This window comes from Myxine glutinosa, chromosome 14, assembly GCF_964187855.1.
Source record: "Myxine glutinosa chromosome 14, kmMyxGlut1.1, whole genome shotgun sequence".
Classification (NCBI taxonomy): domain Eukaryota; kingdom Metazoa; phylum Chordata; class Myxini; order Myxiniformes; family Myxinidae; genus Myxine; species Myxine glutinosa.
The window spans coordinates 75,696,235-75,723,864 of NC_136274.1; the positions used below are offsets into that span (position 1 = coordinate 75,696,235).

The 27,630-nt window shown below is 45.7% G+C and overlaps 2 protein-coding genes across 3 annotated transcripts in view; one reads left to right on the forward strand and one right to left on the reverse strand.

The window, feature by feature from the left end:
• Positions 1 to 27,630, reverse strand: part of LOC137418698 (membrane-associated phosphatidylinositol transfer protein 2) — a 202,616-nt gene that overhangs the window by 156,564 nt on the left and 18,422 nt on the right. The gene's annotated exons all lie outside the window — the stretch shown is intronic.
• The window catches only part of LOC137418699 (uncharacterized), a 41,522-nt gene continuing 38,914 nt past the window's right edge, over positions 25,023 to 27,630 (forward strand). The window contains exons 1-2 of the mRNA XM_078768280.1: positions 25,023 to 25,084; positions 27,129 to 27,160. The gene's annotated coding sequence lies outside the window, so the exon portion shown is untranslated. The remainder of the gene's footprint in view (positions 25,085 to 27,128; positions 27,161 to 27,630) is intronic.

Genomic DNA, 27,630 nt, shown 5'->3' on the forward strand with positions numbered 1-27,630 from the left:
TAGTCGCCTCCTGCGACACACAGGGAATTACCAGTGAGCTGATACTGAATTTTCCAACCTCTGAAGGATGACAGGCTGAGTCAACCCCCCTGGCATTAATTCAGCGATCGACCGGGATTCGAACCCAGGATCCTGGGATCCCAAGCCGGCACCCTAACCGCTAAGCCAACACCAGGCTATAACTATGATAAAGGTGATACAATAATGTGACGGCAATGTTGATGATGGCGACGATAAAGCATTGCAGCAGTATTCACACCCCTTTACTTTTTTTATTTACTTAATTTTGTTGTGTTACAGCCTGAAATTAAAATGGATTAAATTGAGATTTTTTGGTCAATGATCTACATATAATATAATACCCCATATATTGTCAAAGTCGAATTGTTTTTTACAAATCTTTATAAATCTTACTATAATTCACCAAATGTCCGTCTGTCCGTTCGAAGGTACCGCAAAAACGGCTCAACCGATCGCAACGATATTTTGGGTGGGTATTCCCTGGGAACCCTGGGAGTAAAATAGGCTATATTGTTTTTCCAAGTTTTCCAGTTTTTCCAAACACGATGGAATAATATTTACCGATATGAACAGTGATGTGGCTTTTATTGAAATTCTACAAATACTGTTTAGATTTTGATGACACTTATGAACCTGCCGCGAATGCAGAAGTGGACAGATGACGGCAATGCGCGGGTTTGATAATATCCAAATACAGTACAACCGTCATTCAATCGTAATGTTAAATCGTTAAACGTTAATCGTATTAATTGTTTTGTTAAAGTATCAATTGATGATTGGAATTGAGTGAATACAATTACGATTTTGAATTCGTAATTGTATCCACCCAACCGTACGGAACTTCACATCAGGATTTAAATATTTGTTTATGTCACGAATGTTGTTAAAAGCTTATTTTTAAAATTAATGTTATTACCCTCGCCAGAGGAGAGGGTATTGCATTTGAGTCAGTTTGTTTGTCTGTCTGTCTGTCTGTCTGTTTGTCCACACAGAATAAATATGATTTCCTCTGCAACCCTTGGTCCGATTGACAGGAAATTTTCACCATAGGTGCAACTCCACCTGTGGAATTTTTTGATGATAATTATGATGTCATAGGTCACGTGGTTCGGCCACTATCTTGGAAAAACCGAAAAACTTTGTGCCTCTATATCTCCGAAAGTGCTCAATAGAAAAAATTGAGAGATGGCTCATTGTAAAGAACTCTCCATGGGGAATAAAATACGTTAATGATGATGTCATAGGTGCTTCCATTACGACGTCATAATTCGACAAGTACAAAACTTCATCCAATCAAGATAAAATTTATTGAGCACCATGTCGACATAAACTGATGGACAAAAAAAATAATGATGACGTCATCGGTCACGTGGTTCGGCCGCCATCTTGGAAAAAATGATAAACTTTGCACCTCTATATCTCTGAAAGTGCTCAATAGAAAAAATTGAGACATGGCTCATTGTAAAGAACTCTCCATGGGGAATAAAGTGTGTTAATTGTAGTGAAATCGTATCCGTACTGAACCCGGGTGGGGATGCTCGCTGCTCGCTGTCATTGTTGTCACCGCTAGGGGCGTGACTATAAGACCCGTTGCTGTGTCAGTGCTCCGAGACTTCTCCCTTGTGACATGTTACATCGGTAGCCTCGTTAATGGTACGCCTTTATAGAATATCTAGCTTGCTTGCATTGACTGATATGAATGGCTTTATGAGATGTCGCATCGTAGGCTTATTGTGTATTTCTACTTACAGGAATGATGTGATGATCTAAATGCAATTAAACCAAACCGTTGGACTTAAGTGGTGCGGACCTGAATGGTTTTCCACAACACTTAATTGCATTTAAGATCTGCTGACATGGCTGGCAACAAGGCGCTGACGGTGTCCATTTTCAGCGCCGACCCACAAGCCACGGACGGAGGCTTGCAACTCAAGCACTGGCTCCGACAACTGGAGCATCTCTTTGATGAGCCTGAGACCGCTCCGACGCCTGCCGCGAAGCTGGCGATATTACACTCGAAAATCGACTACTGGGTCTACCACGCGATCGCTCAATGCACGACGTATGATCTTACCATCGCGGAGCTCAAGCGGCTTTACATAAAAGAAAAAAGCCCTGTGTATGCGCGTTATTTGCTGCAAACGCGACGGCAGCAGCCCAACGAGGCTATGGACCATTACGCCCAGGAGCTCCGGCAGCTTTTGCTGGACAGCGTCAGGGAGCCACGGACTCCCGAGCAGGCTAAGGATGATCGTCTTTTAGATGCCTTCATAGCAGGGGTCTCCTCCCAGGAACTACGACTCAAACTCTTGGAGAAGACCGACCTGACCTTCGCTACGGCGGTTGAGCAAGCAACAGCGTATACTGAAGCGCGGATGCAATCGAACGCCTATGATCGCACGCGCCTTCTGGCGGGTACCTCACTACACGCCCGGCCGGAGAGTGCTACTGACGAGGACGTGGATCCGCCTGCTGAACTCCGGGATGCTCCGGAGGATGACCCTGCCCTGACAGCTGCCGTCTCGACCAGCAGACCCAAGGCCTTGCGCGGGGCCGCATGTTTTTTTTGTGGAGGGCCTCGTCATGCACGAGTCGTGTGTCCGGCACGTGACGCTATTTGCCATTTGTGCTCGCTAAAGGGACATTACACGAAAGTGTGCAAGAAAACGGCACGCGGCTCGCGGCCCTTCGACTCGCGCAGCCGCGGACGCGCGGGCGCAGCAACCTTGAACGGGCTCATAGCAGAGCCCACGAGCCCAGCGCCTTACCCGACTTCGAAGGGGAGGGCCCCTCTCTGCGGCCCGCTGGGCGCTCAGACGGCCTTGACTGGCGCCACCGGACAGCCACCACCGTCTCCTTCTCCATCGGGGACAAAGGCTGTGTCCTTGGCCAAACCTCAGGCCACGCAAGGGGCTTTGACACTTTGCCAAGCCCCTCGTACTCCTCGAGTCGTCCACGAGCTAACGGCGGCCCCCACCACGTCTAAAGAGTTAAGGCAGCTTTCGAATACTACGGAAGCCTTTTGTCAAAGCGACCAAAAACGTAAAAAGGCGATTTCGAATACTACGGAAGCCTTTTGTCAGAGCGACCAAACATGTCAAAAGGCGATTTCGGATACTACGGAAGCCTTTATCTGCCAGGAGTGTCAAAAGACGATGACAAATACTACGGAGGCCTTTTCTCGTTGGATTTTGAATCGCGAAACACCGGAATGCTGGGGAAAGCCCTCTGATGACGATAATGGATTCCCCATGGTCAACGCAGACTCCGGCCACGATCGCAAAACTGCTGCTGGTGTAGGATCCACCCGCGAGGCTGGTCCGACCCATTCGGGGGGCTCAGTCCCGCTCCCAGCTGCCTCGTCTGGCCTAGCTCAAGCCCTTATTCCCCTTATGGTTGAGGGCCATTGTGTTCAGGCCTTGGTGGATACCGGATCTACGGATAGTTTTATCGACCAGCGACTTGTGCTCAGGCATGGATGGCGGATCGGGCGGTCTACGAGACGGATCTTCATGGCTTCCCAGGGACTTCGGCTCAGCACAAAAGGGGAATGCCGATTGAAACTCGTGCTAAAGGGACGGGTTTTCCCTGATGTACACCTTATGGTTTTACCCGCATTATGTGCTGATATTCTGCTAGGACACGATTTTCTTAAGCTGCATGGACGTCTGGTAATGGAGTTCGGTGGGCCTGACACTCTTGTTGTGGGGGCGGACGACGCGCTAACGGTGTGCGCCCTAGCGCAAATGGACGTCCGGCCGCTTTCGCTGTTCCCCAATCTAACCTCCGACTGTACCCCTGTCGCGGTAAAATCGCGACGCTACTCTCACGCGGACATGCAATTCATTGCGGACGAAACGGCTCAGCTCTTGAAAGACGGCATCATAGAACCTAGTAGGTCGCCTTGGCGCGCCCAGGTCTTAGTGGTGCGCAGCGAGGCCCATCGCAAACGCATGGTAATCGACTATTCCCAAACGATTAACCGCTTTACACAGCTGGATGCCTAACCCCTTCCGGGGATGGACGCGCTAGTGCAACAGGTGTCCCAGTATTCGGTCTATAGTACTCTCGATCTCCGTAGTGCGTACCACCAGATCCCTATCTCTAGGGCGGATCGTATCTATACCGCTTTCGAGTCGGGGCAGCGGTTGTACCAATTTACACGATTGCCTTTTGGGGTAACGAACGGGGTCACTTGTTTCCAGAGGGCCATGGATGACCTCGTTGCGCGGGAGCACTTAACCGATGTTTTCGTCTACCTCGATAACCTTACGGTTTGTGGATATGACCAAGGGCACCATGATGCTAATCTGAAGCGCTTCCTTGAGGTCGCGCAACGGTATCACTTAACTATGAACGAGGATAAGTGCCAATATTCCCTACGCACCATAGATCTTCTGGGGTACACCGTGACCCATGGCTCTGTCTCTCCGGATAAGGAGCGTCTGCGACCTTTGCTCGACATGGCCCCTCCCTGCGATCGGGCGTCCCTGAAACGCGCCCTTGGGCTGTTCGCCCATTACTCCAAATGGGTGCAAAATTTCTCCGCGAAACTTCGCCCCCTTGTGGCCTGCGACACTTTTCCCCTGAGTTCGGCCGCATTGACGGCCTTTGAAGGTCTTAAGACCGACATCGCCCGAGCCGCCGTAGCGACCATCGACGAGAGCGGCTCGTTCGTCCTCGAAAGTGACGCCTCGGATCAGGCCATCGCGGCGACCCTCTCCCAAGGGGGACGTCCCGTGGCTTTCTTTTCACGGACTCTTACCTCCGCTGAGCGGAGGCACTCGTCCGTTGAAAAGGAAGCGTATGCGATCGTCGAGTCTATTCGGCGATGGCGCCCGTACCTACTCGGGCGGAGCTTCCAAATCATCACGGACCAGCAAAGCGTTGCGTTCATGTACGACACCTTACACGCCCAGCGCATTAAGAACGAGAAAATCACTCGCTGGCGTATCGAACTCGCCGACTTCTGTTACACCATCAAATATCGCCCAGGGAAGGATAACCAGGCCGCCGATGCCTTATCACGCCCGACTACATGTGCTGGTATCACCTCGTTGGAGGGCCTACGGGTGCTGCATGCCACTGCGGGCCATCCCGGCATAACACGTTTCGCTCATTTCGTGCGGAGTGGGAATCTCCCTTACTCGATTGACGATATCCGCCGTATCTGTCGCGACTGCGCTATCTGCGCGGAAATCAAACCGCGTTTCTATAACCCCCCTATGGGGACTCTGGTGAAGGCTACACGCCCGTGGGAACGCTTGGCGATGGATTTCAAGGGCCCTTTGCCGGTGTCGAGCGGCTCTCGCTATCTGCTCACTATCGTTGATGAGTACTCACGATTCCCCTTTGCTTATATGTGCGCGGACATGACTGCTGCCACGGTGATGCGATGCTTACAGAACTTGTTCTCAATGTTCGGTTACCCGGCCTATGTCCATACCGACCGGGGTGCAGTCTTCTTGTCTCAGGAGGTGCGCGGCTATCTGCTCCAAAACAACATTGCGTCTAGTTACACCACGCCGTACAGACCCCAGGCTAATGGGCAGATCGAACGCTTCAACGGGATTATCTGGAGGGCCGTCATGCTCCATCTCCGGACCCATGGCCGGGGCCTCGATAAATGGGCTTGGTCGCTACCTGCGGCGTTGAACTCAATCCGGGCACTCCTGAGTACGGCAACTAACCAAACTCCCCACGAGCGACTTTTCCACCACCCCAGGAGCTCGGGGTGTAGACGGTCTTTGCCCAGTTGGCTCGCTGGGCCCGGGCCGGCCTACCTTAAATGGGCGGTTCGCGCGAGCAAGTACGACCCCCTTGTGGACAAAGTGCAGATTCTCCAGGCTAATCCTGAGCATGCTCGTGTGATGACGTCTGATGGTCGTGAGACTACTGTCTCCGTTCGTCATCTTGCCCCTTGCGGGGTCGACGACCTTAGTAGGGAATCGGACGAACCGGTCGAACCCATCTATGAGACTATGGCCTCTCCCGACGCTCCCATCGCCGACAGTCCACCGACCCTCCCCCCGTCGAGACTGCCCGGGTCCGACGACTTGGCGTTACCCCCTTCATCACCCGACCCTGTTGACGCCTCTGACACCGGGGATACAGGATTACGAGATGCCGTACCCGGTGAATTTCGAACGCGTGCTGGCAGAGAAATTCGCCGCCCGGCCCGATACGGTTGGGCCGACTGATACTCCGCACCCTATTCATGCTGACGCTCACTCGCTTTTAGCCACGCGGCCGTATAATTCTGACGGGGGGGTGAATGTAGTGAAATCGTATCCGTACTGAACCCGGGTGGGGATGCTCGCTGCTCGCTGTCATTGTTGTCACCGCTAGGGGCGTGACTATAAGACCCGTTGCTGTGTCAGTGCTCCGAGACTTCTCCCTTGTGACATGTTACATCGGTAGCCTCGTTAATGGTACGCCTTTATAGAATATCTAGCTTGCTTGCATTGACTGATATGAATGGCTTTATGAGATGTCGCATCGTATGCTTATTGTGTATTTCTACTTACAGGAATGATGTGATGATCTAAATGCAATTAAACCAAACCGTTGGACTTAAGTTGTGCGGACCTGAATGGTTTTCCACAACATTAATGATGATGTCATAGGTGCCTCCATTATGACATCATAATTCGACAATTACAAAACTTCATCCGATCAATATGAAATTTCTTTTTTTTCTTATACAGAGTCGACGCTCGTGAAAGAGCTAACATTTATCAAACAAACAAATCAAACAAACAAGCAAACAAAGTATATAAAAAGGGGAGCGGTCAACAAGATGGGGAGAGAAGGGGAGGAATCACATAAACACAACATTTGAGAGCAGGGACATCGGGAGATGTTTTTGGAGGGAGAGGGCCTGGGGGGGAGGCAGGATAGGTATAAAACGCAAGGACACCAAGGACTTCCAGGAAAGAAGTCAAAAGTCACCTCAAAAAAGTGGATTCGGGGTGAAATTAGCGGGTGTAGAAAAGATCAAGGTTTTGGATTGGGGAAGATAAGAGATGGTGGTGAACAGCCGTTTTAAAGACCTGGAGGGAGGAGTGGGATTGAAGAGAGTGAGGGAGTTTGTTCCAGAGGCGGGAGAAAAGAGGAATGAAGGAGTGAAGGTGAGCAGAGAGTCTTGATTTTGGCAGTTTAACCATAAGAGGGTTGCAGGCAGATCTTGTGCGACATGCAGGAATATTTGGGGGACAGAGCCCAGAGAGAGCTGGGGGAGCAAGGCCGGAGAGGAGTCGGTAGAAGACGGAAAGACCACCAACCTGCCTGCGGTGATTAAGTGAAAGGCCCTCGGAGATAGCGTCATCGCGGGAGATTCGAATGATTCTGAACGCTTTGGTTTCAACAGCGTGAAGACGAGCTAGGTGTGAGGCAGGAGCACCAGCCCAGAGGGGAGAGCAGTACTCCATTGAGCTGCGGATGAAAGCCTTGTATGTGGTGAGGAGCTCAGGTGTGCCAAGGAAGGACTTCGCACGACGGAGGATGCCCATTCTTGGGATGTTCTTGGGATTCCCATTCTTGGAATTTATTCCTAGAGCATAATCTAGGAATAAATTCGTTTCGGAAAAAAATAATGATGACGTCATCGGTCACGTGGTTCGGCCACCATATATGTTTTAACACTAAAGCCTTAAAAACCACTGAAAATACATCCTGGCGAGGGTTTGCAATCTCTGATTGCTCTTTTTCTTGTTTCATTTGTGATTGGAGTTATGCTGTTTGGAATGAAAAAAGAGATATCGAGTTCAAGTGAATGACGAAATGCCATGGCGGTTTCTACTTTCTAAACGTGAATTCGCGGATCGCTATATGCAGATTCGCCATTGACTGGGTATGGAACCAGGTACGTTTTTCATGGAAGTCCTTCACAAACTTGCTGCCCATGTCTGACGTGCGACTGAAGGTGCTACAGGAATGTGGAATTTATTGGTTTAATACTTTAGCATTTGCCGTTTCTGCATTGTCTGTTTGCTTCTGGCCTCCCATCTGTACGTAGCATGGGTACCTCACCAGTAATTTAAATTGAAATGCTGAAAAGTCTCGAGTCAATAGGTATTCCACCCATTTGCTATGACACTCTAAATTGAGCTCAGGTGCATCCAATTTCCTTTGATCATCCTTGAGATGTCTCCACAACTTGATTGGAGTCCACCTGTGGCCTATTTAATTAATTGGACATTATTGATTTTAAAAAAAACTTTCTATATAAGGTCCCACAGTTGACAGTGCATGTGACAGCAGAAACTCTACCATGAAGTCCAAGGAATTGTCCGTATAACTCCGAGATAAATTTGTGAGGAGGCATAGATCCGGGGAAGGGTGTAAAACAATTTCTAGAGTGTTGAAAATTCTCAAGAACACCATGAGCTCCATCATTAGGAAATGGAAAGAATATGGAACTCTTCGAGCTGGCCATCCATCCAAACTGAGCAACCAGGAAAGAAGGACCATGGTCAGGGTGGGACCAAGAACCCAATGACCACTTTGACAGAACGACTGAGTTCCTTAACTGAGATTGGAGAACCTGCCAGAAGGACAATAATCTCTGCAGCACTTCACAGATCGAGGCCAAAAAAAAGGCGGTACTTTTGTCGTGCGCGTTATGAAGGGAGGCGAAGCTTTCACCTGAATGGAACACACGGGCTTATTCAGAAACCACAAACAAGTAAACACAACAAGGAAAATTCAACAAATATGATTTCATAAAAATAAATCAAAGCAGGCAGGTAGGTGGTCTTTTTGTCTTCTACGGACTCCTCTCCGGCCTTGCACCCCCAGCTCTCTCTGTGCTCTGTCCCCCAAATATTCCTACAGGTCGCACAAGACCTGCCTGCAACCCTCTTATGGTTAAACTGCCAAAATCAAGACTCTCTGCTCACCTTCACTCCTTCATGCCTCTTTTCTCCCGCCTCTGGAACAAACTCCCTCACTCCCTTCAATCCCACTCCTCCCTCCAGGTCTTTAAAACAGCTGTTCACCACCATCTCTTATCTTCCCCCATCCAAAACCTTGATATTTTCTACCCCCGCTAATTCACCCCAGATCCACCTTGTTTGAAATTCCAACTTCTTTCCTGGAAGTCCTGGCAGTATCCATATGTTTTATACCTCTCCCACCCCCTACCCCCTTCCCATGCCCCCCCCCCCCCCAAAGCCCTCGCCCTCTCTCAGATCTCTCGATGTCTCCATGTCTCTCGGTCCCTGCTCTCAAATGTGTTTTGTGTCCTTTCCCCTCTCTCCCCATCTTGTCTACCGCTCCCGATGTTATATGTTTTATGTGTCAGTTTGTCTTTCTGTGTGATTAATGTTCGCTCTTTCACGAGCCTCGATCTTGTATACAAAAAAAAAAAAAAAAAAAGAATAAAAATGAAAGGTGAGGTAAACTAAAATTCTCTCCTGTGAGATGTCTCCACTCATTCGCAAATACAAACACACAGGGGAAAATGAAATTGAATAAAATGTTTATTTTAGCCAGCCAGCACTGACCTGTCTCCAAAGGGTCTTTTTGGGAGAGAGGTGGTGATGGTCGACGTTCAAAGCCTCTCACGCCGGAGCTCCCCAAAATGGCGGAAACGTGCGTCGAAAACGCCCAGGCGCGAAGCAAGCAGCCAAGACGGCCCCGTTTGAGATTCCCCCTCCTCGTCCTTGTTGCAAACAGCATGGCCTTGAGCCCACCACAAGTCCAGCAGTCGCCGAAACACTGCCAATGCAGTCCAGAACTCCTTGGGGAGACCAACACAACCAGCGCACGAATCGCAAGATGGCGCCCTTCTTCCCCTAGCAAAACCCAGCGAGAGAGACGCGATCTTCTTCTTCCTCTTCAGAGCCAATCACCCAATGTCCCTCCCAGTTCGCCCTGCCCACAAACTCTCGGCTAATCATGTCCCTCTGGGCATGGCCTCACAGCCTTTCTTGACCGCCCACTGATTCTCGCCTCTACTGGGGCGGGGCCTTTTGCCTATAGTGTTCATGTGGGCGGGGCTTAGTTGACGTGAGTATTCATAGGGCCCCCGCTGGTTGTAAATGTTGGTTAATGGGGAATTTTCATTGCCGGCCTTGTCAGCAAAACAAAGGGAAGATCACAGAGGGAATATCACGTACTGGAGAAAACTAACCTTAAATCCCTAACTAATTATCACTGCTTCATTTTTAATTAAAAGTAGCAGCCGTGGTTCATTTTTAATGAACATTAAAAATGTTACAACGTAATTAAATTTCATTTTTAATTACGTTGTAAAAATTTCGAAAATAAAAATTTCACTTTGACATTATGGGGTATTATGTGTAGATCAATGACAAATAAATATGTTTAATCCATTTTAAATTCAGCCTGTAACACAACTAAATGTGAAAAAGTCAAGGGGTGTGAATACTTTCTGAAGGCACTGTACATAAAATAAATTTCAGATTTTACCACCGTTTTCACCAGTGACTATTACACCAGCCTGGCTAACACATTACATTAGTTATTCGTGCCTGGCTTATGCTTCCATTATGACATCCTTAAAAACATTAGGTTTCCTGTTTGGAATGGTTTTCAATTTTGTTTCACTGCCAGGCAGACAGAGTAAAAAATTATCTCACTCCGCTCTATGTGCGCGATCAAGACAAATTGAGACAAAGTATGGTAAAATGAAAGACTTGTCTTCCGATTCATGTTCTGATTCACACTCAAAATATAACATTCGATTTAAATAAGTTGTTCCTCGATCATAAACTGATGATCATAAACTGATAAGACGGACAGACAGACATTAAACAATTCCTTAACCCCGCTTTTCGCTTCGCATGGTAATAAATGAAGGGTGAATACATGTGAGAGAAAGATAAAATTGATGTGAGCAGTCTGACTATGCTCTGGAGTTCATTACAACACTGTTGAGAAAAGATTGACTCAAACATAATTCATAAACTAATTAAATTGATCACAAATGGAGTTGAGGCAGTTCTCAAGGCAAAAGGGGGTCACTTATTGAATATGCGTAAAGACATATTATTATTTTTTATTTATAATAAGTGTTTTTTTTTTCTTTACTCAGTCGAGGCTTGTGTAAGAACTAATACATATAACATATAATAAAGGGAGCAGGAGAAAAGAGGGGGAGAGCGGGAAGTACAAAAACTTTTTGTATACAAGATCGAGGCTAGTGTAAGAGCTAACATTGATTACTAAAAGACAAACTGACACATAAAACAAAAACATATGATAAAGGGAGTGGGAGACAAGATGGAGAGCAGGGACATCAGGAGATCTGTGGGAGGGGGGGCTTGGGGGGAGGAGGCGTGGCAAAGGGTGGGGAGGGGGGGTGGGAGAGGTATAAATAAATAAAAAACACACGGGACACTGCTAGGACTTCCAGGAAATAAGTCGGTATTTCAAAAAATTGGATCTGGGGTGAATTAACGGGGGTAGAAAAGATCAAGGTTTTGGATGGGGGAAGATAAGAGATGGTGATGAACAGCTGTTTTAAAGACCTGGAGGGAGGATAATACACTTTATACCGTGTATACAAAATAAATAAATAAAAACATCACAGAGCTCTTGCATCACAACTTGTACGGGCGGATATTGGTCCTCGAGGTTTCGAACCTGAAATGCTCACGACTGTCATCTGGTATAACAATGATCTCATCGAGGAGACATTGTCAGGACATGGAAGAACACGCAACACGAGTCCTTGCCATGAAATTTGTTTGAGTTTGCCTGCACTCTGGATAACCAAGTGAATGCACGAACATCAATGAAGCAAGTTACAACTTCTTCACTGTGTTGAAGCATCCAGTTCAACAGGTAAAGATTGTTTACCACAACAAAGCATGTGCGCAGCTTACCTGGCAGTGGAATGCATCCTGGCAGTACATGGGATAAAAAAAATGTTGTATCATCAAGTTCATTTATAATCCCTTGAAAGTGCTTTTGGTTTCATATTCCAATGATTTATTACCGTGCGCTCGCGAAACGAAAAGCAGGGTTAGGCATTCGGTTACGTGCGTGTGCCGTACGTGTGCAGTATGTGCATGTTTGCATTTTAAAAATTCATTTTCTCAGTAACCGTTGGTCCGATTGACATGAAATTTTACCGTAAGAGCGCCTCTGCCGGTAGATTTTTTTGCTGATAATTATGACATCATAGGTCACATGGTACAGACGCCATCTTGGAAAAACGCTACACCTCTATATCTCCCAAACCGCTTAATGGAAAAAATTGAAACATGGCTCATTGTCAAGTACACCCCATGGGGAATAAGATTATGTTAACAAGCGTTACGCCTAGGTCCCCCGTCGGTGAAGTGATGCGAGTTGACAAAGTGAAAGACACAAGGCGGCCATCTTGGATTTTGACGTGGCGACACAATTTTCAATAGGGTTCTTCCTTATGCCTAGATACACCCACACACCAAATTAGAAGTTGGTACTTCGCTTATTTTTCAAGATATTCATCTCACAAGGTTCAGACATACATGGCCGCGTCCATCTTGGATTTTGACGTGGCGACCCAATTTTCAACACCGTTCTTCCTTATGCCGAGATACACCCACACCCCAAATTAGAAGTTGGTACTTCGCTTATTTTTCAGGATATTCATCTCACAAGGTTCAGACATACATGGCGGCGGCCATCTTGGATTTTGGCATGGCGACCCAATTTACAATAGCGTTCTTCCTTGTGCCTAGATACACCCACACACCAGATTAGAAGTTGGTACTTCGCATATTTTTCAAGATATTCAGGTCACAAGGTTCAGACATACATGGCATCAGACATACATGGTGGCGGCCATCTTGGATTTTGACGTGGGTTGCACCCACACACCAAATTTGAATGCTGTCCTTCGCTTACGCACGCACGCACGCATGCACGCACGCACGGATGGACGGACGGACACACGGACGGAGGGGAAAACCATAGTCCCCCTTTCGCTCCGCGGTGCGACGGGGGACAATAATAATAATAATAATACATTTATTTTATATCGCACTTTTCAAGAAGCCCAAAGACGCTTGATTTCAGAGGTGCGTCCATTATGACGTCATAATTCGACAACTACAACGCTTGATCTGATCAGTATGAAAAAAAAATTCCTCTGCAACTGTTAGTCCGATGAACACTAAATTTTCAGAATATGCACGGCTCCTCCTGTATAATTTTTTAATGATAATTATAATGTCATATGTCACATGGTACATGGTACAGACGCCATCTTGGAAAAAATCGGAAAACGTTGCACCTCTATATCTCCGAAACAGCTCCATGGAAAAAATTGAAACATGGCTCATTGTCAAGTACTCCCCTTGGGGAATAACATGTTAATGATGATCTCATCGGTGCCTTCGTTATGACGTCATAATTCGACAAGTACAACACTTATCCAAACATTGTGAATGTTTTTTCTCAGCAACTGTTGGTGTGATGGGCACTAAATTTTCACCATAGGAGCACGTCCTCCTGTAGAATATTTTAATGATAATCATGACGTCATAGGTCATGTGGTACAGGCGCCATCTTGGAAAAAACGAAAAATGTTGCACCTCTATATCTCCAAAACCGCTGCATGGAAAAACTGAAACGTGGCTCATTGTAAATAACTAATATTTAATAACGAATATGACATGATAAATGATTCCCCTTTAATTCCATTGCATTCTTCCTTAAATTGTTGAATTTAGAATTTGCTCGATCAAAGTTTAACTACAAGGTGGCCCAAATGTCCGTTTACTGGGATCACCAGGTTTATTTTCAGCAAATCCTCCACAATACAAATTTGTGCATTTATTTACAGCAAGATTAATAAGCGTGAGTCAAAATATCATGACACAGCTATCTGAAAATGAATCAACAGTAAACAAAAGTTAGTGTTCAAATTGTTTGCCATGTTCGGTAAACGGATTTTTTTCCATGAACGTCTCATTTTCCGTGAATCCAAAGCTTGGGAAAAAGTCCACCCCTTCCCCCCTCCCTCCCCAAAAAAACAATAAATAAACAAATAACAGACCACTTTGGAGTAAATAGCAAAGAAGATTGAGAAAGGTGCAAGGATTAATGTCAATACAACACTGATATCACCCCTCTAAAGACTCACTCTTCCTTTCTCAACAATAGTATATTCAACCAGACAGACTGCCTCTACTATCACATGGTCACCAACACCATTTCTCCTATCGATGTCCTTAAAAACAAACAAGCAAACAGAAACTAATGCTGGTTATGTGAAATACCTTTTCCAATCTGCTATGTATTGTTCAAATTGTGGCTTTGACTCGAGATGAAAGAGATTTTGATGCGAGATTAAAGGAATGAACCCAGGCTTCTCGGCCGAGCTCGTATCTTGGGTGCCAGGCACAAACAAATCAGCCTGTGTGCGGGCAGTTTGTGAACATTCCACTATTCATTTAAACTCGTTTATTTATTCATTCAATCGAATTAGTAATGAAACCCAGCCATAACGTGCAGATAAAACAAATCATTCAGTCAAAGCAAATATGGTCACCAAATGAAACAGCGAGTTCACATTTAAGACAAGAAAAAGAGCAATCAGAGATTGCAAACCCTCGCCAGGATGTATTTTCAGTGGTTTTTAAGGCTTGTGTGTTAAAACAAATATGGCGGCCGAACTACGTGACCGATGACGTCATCATTTTTTTTTCTAAACTAATTTATTCCTAGATTATGCTCAAGAAATTTCATCTTGATCAGATGAAGTTTTGTACTTGTCGAATTATGACGTCATAATGGAGGGACATATGACATCATTAACATATTTTATTCCCCATGGAGAGTTCTTTACAATGAGCCATGTCTCAATGATATATTCAGCGCTTTCGGAGATATAGAGGTGCAAAGTTTTTCAGTTTTTACAAGATGATGGCCGAACCACATGACCTATGACGTCGTAATTGTCATTAAAAAATTCTACAGGTGGAGTTGCACCAATAGTGAAAATTTCCTGTCAATCGGACCAACAGTTGCAGAGAAAATCATATTTATTCTGTGCGGACAAACAGATAAATGAAAAATTGGTCAGAGACCGAGGACTTGCTGGAATGTACTTTTTTATCGGCCATTTTGGACAAATATGGCGGCCAAGCCACGTGACCGATGACGTCATTATTTGTTGTCTAAACTAATTTATTCCTCGATTATGCTCAAGAACTTTCATCTTGATCGGATGAAGTTTTGTACTTGTCGAATTATGACATCATCATTATTATATTTTATTCTCCATGCAGAGTTCTTTACAATGAGCCATGTCTCAATTTTTTCTATTCAGCACTTTTGGAAATATAGAGGTGCAAAATTTTTCGGTTTTTACAAGATGGCGGCCGAACCACGTGACCGATGACATCATCGTTATTTGTTTTCTAAACTAATTTATTCCTAGATTATGCTCAAGAAATTTCATCTTGATCGGATGAAGTTTTGTACTTGTCGAATTATGACATCATAATGGAGGCACCTATGACATCATCATTAACATATTTTATTCCCCATGGAGAGTTCTTTACAATGAGCCATGTCTCAATTTTTTCTATTCAGCACTTTCGGAGATATAGAGGTGCAAAGTTTTTCGGTTTTTCCAAGATGGCGGCCGAACCACGTGACCGATGATGTCATCTTTTTTTTTTTCTCCACCAGTTTATGCCGACATCACGCTCAAGAAATTGCATCTTGATTGGATCAAGTTTTGTACTTGTCGAATTATCAAATTATGACGTCATAATGGAGGCCTTGGGCCGAGAGAGTTAAAAATTGGGCACAGTCTATTCCAGGGCAAGACAAATATGTGTGTAAAGTTTGGCGATTCTACGTGCAACGGTGTAGATGTAGTACTGCGAACAAACAGACAGACAAACAGACAGACAGAGACAGACAAACAGACAAACCAACCGATCAACATTCTTGCCGGAATCTTTTCCGGCAAGTAACAAACAGACTCAAATGCAATACCCTCTCCTCTGGCGAGGGTAAAAAAAAACAAGGAACACCACGCAGCATAATAAAGAGAATATATATGTCACCAAACCGGTGAGGAATCTAAGGTATGGGGTTTTGCAAGCACATCAAAAATACATCAAAAACAACCCTCGCCAGGCACGCATGTCAGTATAGAAATCCTCTGAAAGCTTACTCGAACTATGTGTTAATTTCAAAATAGCTTGAGAGACAAACAATTTTAACAATACCTACAAATCCATAAGAACACAAGAGAATTATGATTAACAGGAGTACTCGTGCCATTCTTTCAGTAATAGTTTGGGTGTCAATTGCAAATTATTGTGTAAGCTGTAAGGGCACCTGGACAAAAAAGGGGTTTTGCATTGATACTGCTATTAACAATTTAACAACTATTATGGACAACACCACCAAAGGTCAACACGGACAGACAATGCAAGAGTGCTCACAACACAGGACCAGGACATGAGAATAATTCAAACACAAGGAACACCGTGATTGGCGAGGATGTGGATGATGCAACCAAAGACCACACTGAATAATATCTTCGATGGGACAAAGACCGCAACAAGGGTGGCAGCTTTGGTGGGGTGGAGAACCGCGTGCATGGCTCCAGGTTTCGCACTGATTGACATATATTTGGGAAACGGTCTGGCCATACAGCTGAGAGTGCTTTATCAGCTCCATCCCATCGAGGGTGAGGCCATGCTTCGGTGAGGCCGAGGCATTTGGGACGCGGCTTAACTGTGCGGCTTGGTGTACTTTGTCCCTCCCATTGAGGATGACACCCTTTTGCAGACTCCTGCCTGCTGTGGATGGATGGGACCGGGCTTTGGTGGGACCGCCTGTAAAGCTGGTGACTTGGGGCTGTGGCGCCCCATGTCTGGGCGAGCAGAGTTGGCCCAGAATGGGATCGGGCATACCACAAAGGCCACACGCAAAGTCAAGCGGATCTACATCATTGCCTCTTTGTGGACGGAGGGGGAAACGGAGCACCGATAAGCAGACGGCTTGGTCCATCAGCCATGGTTCCTTTCTGGGGTGAAGATGGAAGCTTGACAACCGAGGAAGGCTCTGTTCAGTCTTGGACACTTGCGAGTGGAGATGGCAACCACTGGCAGTGCCATACTGTGTCCGGGCAAGCAAGGGTTTCCCCGGGTGGGATCAAGTATACCCTGGAGGTCACATGGGAGGTCACGCAAATCTACCTCAACGCCGCTTAAGGGACTGAAGGGGAAACGGAGCACGGATAAGGCTACGGCTTGGTCCATGAGCCAGCCATGGTTCCTTTCTGGTGTGAAGATGGAAGCTTGACGACCGAGGAAGGCTCTGTTCAGTCTTAGACACTTGCGAGTGGAGATGGCAACCACTGGCAGTGCCATACCGTATCCGGGCGAGCAAGGGTTTCGCCGGGTAGGATCAAGTGTACCTTGGAGGTCACATGGGAGGTTACGCAGATCAACCTCAACGCCGCTTAAGGGACTGAAGGGGAAATAGAGCACGGATAAGGAGACGGCTTTGTCCACTTGTCGTGGTTCCTTGCTGGGGTGAAGATGGATGCTTCAGGAACGGGGAAGTCCTAGTGACTCGCGAATGGAGATGGCGACTGGTGCCGGCAGTGCATACACATGCACACATCCATGGGTCATGATTTATACATACACATGCTAACTATTTTATTTAAGGAAAACCTTTTTTTTACCAAAACACAACTTTTTTTTCTCCTCAACAACTGTGCCTTCAAGGAAGAATTTCCCCCATTTCCTCGTACAGGAAACCCACAATACAGGTCAATCATTTGGAACAAAACTGTATGCGTTCCGCATGGTGGAAATTGTATGGAGATGAAGCAATTATGAGAACGAGTTGCTGCACACGTCAACAAACCAGAGAATCTTCAAGTTCGGCACAAGAAAGCCGATACTCTCATTGCTTTCCACGAGAGCAACATTACTGGCGGAAACGTACTGGTGAGATCCTCCGACACTGAAATCCTCATCATACTTCTTGGTCTCGTAGGAACGTCAGATGATATGGCCATAATTATGGACTATGGCTCTGGCAACAACTGAGGAAACATTGATGTGTCACATCTCACTGCAATAATCTCAAACGGGCCCAGTTTGCCGTGCGATGTGGAAGTGGCCCGATCAAATCAATCCTACTGGTGGAGTACGTCCAACAGAGTATGGTTGGAAGGACACAGCAAATGTCCTGGGAATAGATTGGTACTCGGGCAATTTAGTCCCGAAGTCCCTCACAACCCCAGTTCCAAATGAAGATGAGAGTAGTGTCAAAGCGACTGCTACGGAAGATGCTGAAGTTGAGGCGATGTAGAAGTCTATTTTTTGATGACTTCCATCAAATAGTTAAAAGTTGTCTTCGGTAGGCAAGTTATCTCTGGCATTGGGTAAAATTGGGTTTCCCAGTGGTCTCTTTCCAAAATAAATAATTTAACCACTCTGAATCAAATAATCCAAAGGAATGAGTTGAGAATAAATGAAAGCTTATAGTTTATTAGGGTTTTTTGTTTGTTTTTTTTTGTATACAACATCGAGGCTCGTGAAAGAGCTAACATCAATCACAAAAAAGGACAAATGGATACACAAAACATACAATAAAGGGAGTGGGAGACAAGATGGGGAGAGAGAGGGAAGCACACAAGCACAACAGCAGAGAACAGGGACAACGGAAGATCCCTGGGAGGGAGAGGGTTTGGGGGGAGGAGGCATGGGAAGGGAAGGGAGGGGTGGGAAAGGTATAAAACACATGGACACTGCTAGAACTTCCAGGAAAGAAAGAAGTTGGGATTTAAAAAAACAAAAAAGTGGATCTGGGGTGAATGAACGGGGATAGAAGAGATCAAGGTTTTGGATTGGATGGGGAAAGACAAGAGATGGTGGTGAACAGCTGTTTTAAAGACCTGGATGGAGGAGTGGGGTTGAAGAAAGTGAGGGAGTTTGTTCCAGAGGCGAGAGTAAAGAGGACTGCAGGGTGAAGGTGAGCAGAGAGTCTTGATTTTGGCAATTTCACCAGAAGAGGGTTACTGGCAGATCTTGTGCGACCTGTAGGAATTTTTGCGGGACAGAGCACAGATAGAGCTGGGGGAGCTAGGCCAGATAGGAGTCGATAGAAGACAGAAAGACCACCTACCTGCCTGCGGTGAGTGAGTGAGTGAAAGGCCCTCAGAGTTAGCTTCATCACGGGAGATTCCAATGATTCTGAAAGCTTTGGTTTCAACAGCGTGAAGACGAGCTAGGTGTGAGGCAGGAGCACCAGCCCAGAGGGGAGAACAGTATTCCATTGAGCTGCGGATGGAAGCCTTGTATGTAGTGAAGAGCTCAGGTGGGCCAAGGAAGGAACGACGGAGGATGCCCAGTCGGTGACTGGCTTTGGAGGCCAGCTTGGAAATGTGGTTTTCCCAGGAAAGATCATGGCAGATAGTGAGACCCCAAAGCTTGAGTGACAGAACTTCTTGGAGAGTATTGTTACGAATTTGGGTCGTGATATATGTAGAGCAGAGTAGATCTGAGTAGGTAACATGCTTCGACTGTCACGATAGGGAATCTACCTGTAATGAGTTCTGTGTGTTTAGGCGTTTTGTCGGTTAAGATGTATGATTGTAAATCTACCAGGAGATTCGGGTGATAGGTAGTGTAGGGGTTAATGAGTAGAGCCCTTGTATGTCTCACCTGGTAATCAAACCTTTGTCCCTTATCGCACTGCAGACCACATAGACACTAGTTAGGACCTTTAGTACAACATTAATGATGCCCTTCCCCCCTGACATGACTTAGGAAGAAATCGGGCTAGGACACCGCCAACAATGGCCGCCACCATTTGCACCTCCGAGAGGCCTACCCGCCTCGCATAGCACATGCTGTGACCAAGGAGCAGGGGACGGGAGTGAGAGTGATGCAGTGGGCGTGCCCCTGGACGAGCTGGCGAGTCGGTGGAGGCTCTGATTGGCAGGACAGTGCGCCAAAGCTGACGTGATTGGCCGAAAATATTAGCGGGGGCCAGACGCCATTTGGAGAGTTATTTGCCGAACGCCATTGCGGAGTTGAGCAGGAGGACTGTGAGTTCGAGTCACGAGAGTTGGTGTGGAGTTGAGTGACAAGCGCCGAACGCCATTGAGAGAGACGAGTTGCAATTGTCGATTTGAGCAGGAGGACTGAGAGTCGAGAGTTGGAGAGTTGAGTTCGTGCGCAGTGCAGGCCAGAGGAGTTGGCGTTGAGTTGAGTACAGTCCCGGTGCGATCCCGAGTTGAGAGAGTCCTGGCGCTGGTTGGCTTGAGAGTTGGCTTGTGAGTCCGAGCCCGAGTGGAGTTCGCTTGCTTCGTGCAGCCCTGCATTGGACCTTTTGCGCATGGACCTCGTGGGGGTCGACGAGGAGTCTGGAGTGGGCGCTGGCCCGGACCTTCGCGGTGCTGGGGCGCTGGAGCAAGGTACCTCGTGGTGTGCAGCGGAGATTGGACAGACAAGACGACAAGACGAGATAAGGCCGCATCCGCGATTACATTTTACACAACGAACGTGTTTCTTTTCTTTAGTTCGCAGCGCAGCCCCTCGTTTGTATCTGAAGTGTGAGTGGGGACGTCCTGATTAGGGTATTAGATTTACCGGCGCGTGCTTTTCCTATCCCTGCCTTTATTCAATAAACCCTTGTATTATTTTCCTTTCCCCATTCAAACCTGTGCCGCTTGAGTTAATTTCCTCTCACAGGACCAGAGCTACGCCGGCGTGCTGCAGTTAGGTGCTTTCGCCGTAGCGTCCATTTCCCTTCTTCCTCCCGCGCGGCCATAGCCAAATCCGTGTTTGGGTAGTTGCCTCCAATAGACCGTTTAGGCTATCCGCGACTCTGATGTTAATCGGAGTTGCGCGACAGTATTGTTCAGAAAGTAGATGGGAGGGTTGTCCAGTCGGTCTTTTCGGAGAGACATCGTAAGAGTGTAAGAATTGTCAGGATTGAAAGACATGTTCCACTTGTTTGACCAGTCTGTGATTTTGTCCAGGTCTGCAGAGAGTGAGGAGGCTGCAGACTGCCGATCTGAGGGATGTGGAATGGAGCGGCAGAGAGTGGAGTCATCAGCAAAGAGATAGAGAGGATTTTCAAGAGAGTCAGAGAGATCATTGATGAAGACCAGAAAAAGCACAGGGCCCAGAACACTGCCTTGGGGAACTCCAGCCTGAACAGGAAGGGGAGATGAGAGAAACCCATTCAGGGCCACACGTTGACTACGACAAGAGAGGAAGTCCGCAAGCCATACGTGGAGATTTCCATGGATACCATAGGAGGAGAGTTTGGTGAGCAGAGTGGGGTGCCAGACCGTATCGAAGGCACGTGATATGTCAAGGGAGACAGCTCTAATTTCCTGTTTGGCATTGAGGACCTCCATCCATTGTTGAGGCAGCAGAAGCAGCATGTCCAGAGTAGAGTGACCTGGTCTAAAACCAAATTGATGATCAGAGATCAAACCATTGGAGAAGAGGAAAGATTTGATATCCGAAGCAATGATGGATTCCATGACTTTGCTGATAATTGGGAGAAGGCTGATTGGTCTGCAGTTGCAAGGATCTGTTTTTGCACCTGTTTCGTGTAAAGCGGTGATGTTGGCTGATTTCCAAGCTGACGGCAGATGACCTTGAGCAAAAGAGAGGGTGAAGAGAATAGAGAGAGGGAGTGAAAGAGTGGCAGAGCAGGATTTTAGGACCCGTGGGCTGATGCCGTCTGGTCCAGTTGCAGAATCAGAATCGAGGATTGAAAGAAACTTCTCCACTTTGTCAGGAGAAAAGGACACAGAGTCCAAGAGCAGCTGGGTATGACTGGGTACGGTGGGTACAGAGAGGGATGGATTTGGGACAAAAGATTTTGAGGCAAAAACAGAGTTGAGGCATTCAGCTTTTTCACGTGCATAGTCAGCTGTGTAGCCGTTTGAGGTAAGGGTCTGGATTTAACCAGACGCCACCAGGATTTGGAAGAGGGAGACAGGTTTGAGAGTTCAGTCTTGAGAGTGGAGAGATATTGTTTCCTGGCACTCCTGAGGGTGGACTGAGGACTTTGAGAGGGAGAGCGTTTGGCGCGAACGTACAGTTATTACGTACGAAGCATCCCAGTCCCCCCGCTATATGTAAGGTCCGGACGCGTTTCCAACGATACGTAGAGCTGCCTGCCGGGTTTTCACCCACGGAGCCAGAGCCTGGACTGGAGCCTCACCTGGAGCCTGGACCCCATCACCGGACCCTCTACCTGACCACCTACCAGCTACAATCCCGTGTGAGTGTGTCTGTTTGTCCTGGGGTATTAAGTAAGACTGCCCTGTGTCCTGCTTCTTCTTCTTCTTCCTGTACCTCCTTTCGTTTCCTCTTCTCTTGTATATTTGTTAATAAACCATCTTTGTTCTTCCTACCTTCTGGTTTTCTCTCCATACGATCGCATCCGTCCCTTCTATCATTGGGTAAATGTGGCACGATCGCAACCGCTGAGAATCGGGTTTCGAGTCATTGTTAACGGCCCGAGTCGCGGCTCGCTTCGCTCGGCGTATCCACTAACGCTGCGGCTTGGGTAGGAGTTATTTCCCTGCTTTACGGTCGGGTTAGTAAGTAGGTATTTGGGACTACTTTGACCAATGACCCTAGCTAATACCAACCGGAAGGAGCGTTATAACTTCTAAGGACTCGGGACGGCCAGCTAAAAAGACAAGGGGATTAACACCCCCCCCCCCCCCACTCCTCCCCTTGATAAGGGGAGCGCCGACCCCCGAGATCCATAACAATATTTTCTCATTAAAAAAAATGTTGCAGTCTGACAAGGAATGTGGTTGTCATAGCAACCGAGTGATAATTATTGTTTCCCTGAGGCAACAAGCTCCCATGCAACAATTGGTCTTATGACTGAGTTTTAAAATCTCCACAAATTGTGTATGGGTTTTCATATACGCTATCATCATACTAAAATACGCCATTTCGTGTCTGTCCATCTGTGTGATGAATTTCTGATGCCAATACATTCCGTCCTTACTTATCCAATCTCAACCATACTCAACCATACTTGACAGGATGACCAAGGGTTACATAATGAAGGTTGTAGCGCATTCATTTGTCCCCCTCCCTCCCAAAGGGGGGTTTCTCCCCCAAGCGGGTTTTCCCGCCATTTCCATCAATGGGGTTGCATGTTGAGGTGTATAAAAAATATAAAAATATAAAAAACCACCGTTTAGAGGCCATTTTTCCCCGCAAAGCGGGGGTTGGCCTTTTCGGGGACCGTGGTAGTTGTTGTTTTTTTTGGTCCCCTTTTTGAAGCAATGTTTTACGGCCGGATGCCCTTCCTGACGCCAACCCTTTTTGCCGCCTTCAACGACAAACAGGGAATTACCAGTGAACTGGTATATCAATGTTATCAATGTTAAATTGGCTTTATCGTGGCGTTTCTCCAAAGAAGAAGATTTATTGTGGCGTTTTTCCAAAGACGCTTTCAATAACAAAATGAATGATAATCAACAACAACAACATGCATTTTAAGGCCATTTCCCCTGCTAGAGCGGGGGTTAGCGGGGGAATGATAATCGCATATTATTAATGTTATGACAACAATATTAATACTAATAATGTCCCATTTCCCCAAAGCGTTTTTCCTGCATTGAGAATTTGTGTAAATAGCTTATAGTTGTTATGGTGTTTCCGTGGGAGCAATGGCTGCTGCAGGAAGTAAAAATATTATAAACCACAAACACGTATGCTTAGCTTTTTAAACAGTCGCTCATGCTCTTAATCATACTAAATGAAGAAATTTGGAGGACTCCCAACATCCGTGAAGTAAGGTTAACTTACAGAACTGAGCGAAGATCTACTGTACTCTATATAACCCACAAATGTTGGGTTAATAACATGGCCCTTTCTGCCACTACCGTGGCATTTTTCGTAGCGAACTTTCGAAACTCGCTCCTGCTGTTTGATACGAAAATGAAAGGGAAAAGCTCGGGCTGTGCTCCTTTAACAAGCAGCTAGCTTGCGCTTGCAAGCCAGCCGTTCCTTAACGGTTTTGAATGGAGTGCTTGCTCGAATGCTTAAACCACTTGGCGATCTCTCCACAAGAAACTTGGTAAATGAACACACACCCACAATGTTCTTGAGATCCGACCATAGATCGACTGTAATCGATATACCCCAAAGAGAAATGTCCCTTCCTGCCCCTCCCAGAGTCTGCAGGTGTCCGTGTACTAGTGTGACAACTTGGGAAATAAATACCTATAATTGATGCAGTAATAAATTAAAGAAGGACTTTCTTATTTAATTACATGCCTGTTTGAAGTTTAACATGAATCTTGGTCGATTGAAAGTTCTATCACCACTCATTAAATTCTCATGTGGCCATACAGCTGAGATTCATGTTAAACTTCAAACAATTTGCAAATTGTGTCAATTTGCAAACCCTTACTGATTAACTCGCAAAATGCTCAAATACTGTGAACAATATTGTTAAAAGATGACATGTGTTTGCAAAACTCATTCAGGTATTTCTAAATTTCTATTTAGAAATATAATGAATAAAATATATATCCACTTATTTCTTACAAGATGTACAAATAGAGTTTTGAAAGGCTTTACATTGAGATAGCAAGTGAATGACTCCTTATGTCCTTGAAATCTTGAAACATAATTAAAGAGTTCAGGGCTCTGCAAAGTCTGGTGTGAACAATGGAAAACAGATGTGCCTCATTAAGAAACTCGATATGCAGACCTAATCTCTTCCCCACTCCACGAGATATCTCCCCACCCCAATATTTCACTCGACCAATCACCACTGCTCTCTCCCTCCCACACATGCTTGCCTCGGCCAATCCTACTGCTCTCCTCCCCTTTTTTTCCTCTTCATGCGACCAATCCCATCTTCGCTCCTCCCTCTACTTGCCCCTCCCAATTTATATATTTTGTTCCCAGCCAGTATAAAGGGATCTGTTTTGGGCTTCAGGTCCAGGATTCCGCTTGGTTGTTGATACTGTATGTTGATACTGTATACTGATACTGTATATGCTGGTGTATTTGGTGTGTCTTCATGACGTTTTCTTTGATGTATATCTCTACTGTACCAGGTGAAATCCTCCGGGTATTAAACACTGTAGAAATCGTCTGATTGTTGGGGACATTGTATTTTTAACATTCAATTAATTTAATTATTTAAATTCCGCAACAGCGGCCACTACAGAAGATGATGAAGTCGAAGCACTGCTTTCTTTGTTAGCACCTGACACCTCACTCGCCTATGATGGAGAAAGATGCAAAATGAACAGTTGGATGACATATTATCTCTTACTTCATCACATATGGTCACTCCCGACTTTGAAACTAGTTTTACTGTAAACCTTAGGTACCGTTTCGTATTAGTCGCTAATACAATATTATGCTATAACTGACTTAGTTTATATGTAAATAGACTCTTAATGTCATGCTTTTGTCCTATGAAAGTGAATAACGGGCCACACGGTGAATAACAGGTCGATAATACATTATTATGGTCTACATGGCTTAATTTCTGAATAAAACAACTGTCAAAGTGAAACTTTGGTACACTATAAGAGTGGGTGACGTCACCTTTGGGGGTTGCCGTCAAGGTCAAGGCCACTCCCAAAATTCTTGTCATTGGTCATTTATTACTCAGGGCACCCACACTGAAGGTTTGAGAGTGATTTTACCCTTGCCGTCTTTCACATAAATAAATGTCATTGTATGGGCCCATATATGGTGTATTATGGGGTTTAAGCCACACTCCCGACCCGGCAGCAATGTACGAGTATATGTTAGACATCGGGGTGATGGGAGGGGGGTGTTCCCATGCATCTATGAGGTCAAACCTTTTGCCGCCTTCACACGAATAAATCGTCTGGGATCCCGGTCTAGAATAGCACCAGGAAGGAAAATAACCCAAATGTTTGAAAATAACCCACAGTACTGTACTGTAGTATATACTACAATAATTAGCACATTTTAATCCATCAAGGAAAGCACATTGCAGGGGCTCGGGAGGAAAGGAGAGGGGGGAAGCAAATTCTCTATGTCAGCACAGTGAAGCACTGTTTCCAGTGGAAGAGTGCATTGTAAGTCACAGCAGTTCACCATATTGCTGTGGAAATGGCAAGAGAGTGGGGCGGGTAACGGGAGTAAGATAGGCGAGATATGTCATGAGTAAGCGTCGAGCATAAGTGTATGGTTTCTGTGTAAAATGACATGACATGTGGCGATGTGTGTTCAGAAGCCAATAAACATGACCTCTCCCTACCGCAATGTGTCTTATGCCCTCCCACCATTCCTCCCCCAGTAACCCTTTGAATAGTTCCCTTCGTAATGTGCCCTCGTTAGGAAGTTTTAAAATGCAGCGGTTCACCCTAGGTTATCGTTCGGCCCCCATATTTTAGATGAGCGAGCCGGTTGCAGGCAACAGATCTCGTTGGAGTTTCTGTACGCTGGAAACCAAGAAATGAATCTATTCTTGGGAAAAATTCCAGGGCATAGAAAAGGCCCCTTTATATGGTATGCACCATGTGGCAAAGTATAGAAAAGAAGGGACATTCCATAGCTTGTAGAAAATTCCAAAGAATAGAAAATAAGGGACATTTAAAAAGTCTCGTGTGCATGCTGGACTACCCTTGTGTTCTTAGGAAGAACCGAGTAATGCTCTAGAAATGTTCATACAAAGGGGCGCCCTACAGATATAGATTAAAACCCATCAGAACGTAAAGTTTTCTGTGTGCCTTGAAAACGAAAACACATAAGATAATGTGAATGTGTGTGAAAATAATAAAGTTTGTATGTATTATGTACCAACCAATTGCAGACATGTTGGGTGTGATGTATTCTTCGGGACAAGTGTGATGTGTGTACACATTATAGGAAACATTTGGATTAGATGAAAGCATTGTACACAGGTGCAGTGCAGCCTATTTACCAGTCCCTTTTGGACCATAATTGCACATTACATAAACTTGCAAGGGTTGACATTGCAGACATATTGGACAAACGTGATATGTACATGCTGAATACTGATGATAATGAGAGATGATGGATGAATTGTATATGTACACTTCCTTCTGCAATGGAATATAAAACTAATATTATGTTTGGCATTTAAATTTGTTACAGAAAAATGAAGGACCCTTTGAAACCAAGAGACTGTAAGTGCATTGAAAATAGATTTACTTCTTCATATCGCTGTATTAATCAAATTGGCACCCCTTTATATGAACTTTTCTAGAGCATTACTTGGTTCCTCCTAAGGACACAAGGGTAGTCCAGCATGTATATAGTAAGGGAAACATATGAAAATCTGTTAACTAAATTGTTACCAAAAAAATTCTTCCCCAATATGTTTGTAAAGGTGTGTAATAACATGTGTTAAAATGTTGAAGGTCAACTCCCGTGGGAAACCCAGAAAAAAAGCTGTTGAATTCGGGTACCGAAAAATTATTTTCGAGAATTTTTATTTTTTTTAATCGGCCCTTAAGTAACTTATGAGGGGTGAAATAAGGGTTTTTCATGATTCTGAGTTGATTGTTAACATTTATATTTCACCACAGACACTCCTTTGTGGAAAAATAATTTCTAAATATATCTCATTTTCTACTTTGCAGGACATGGAGTCTAG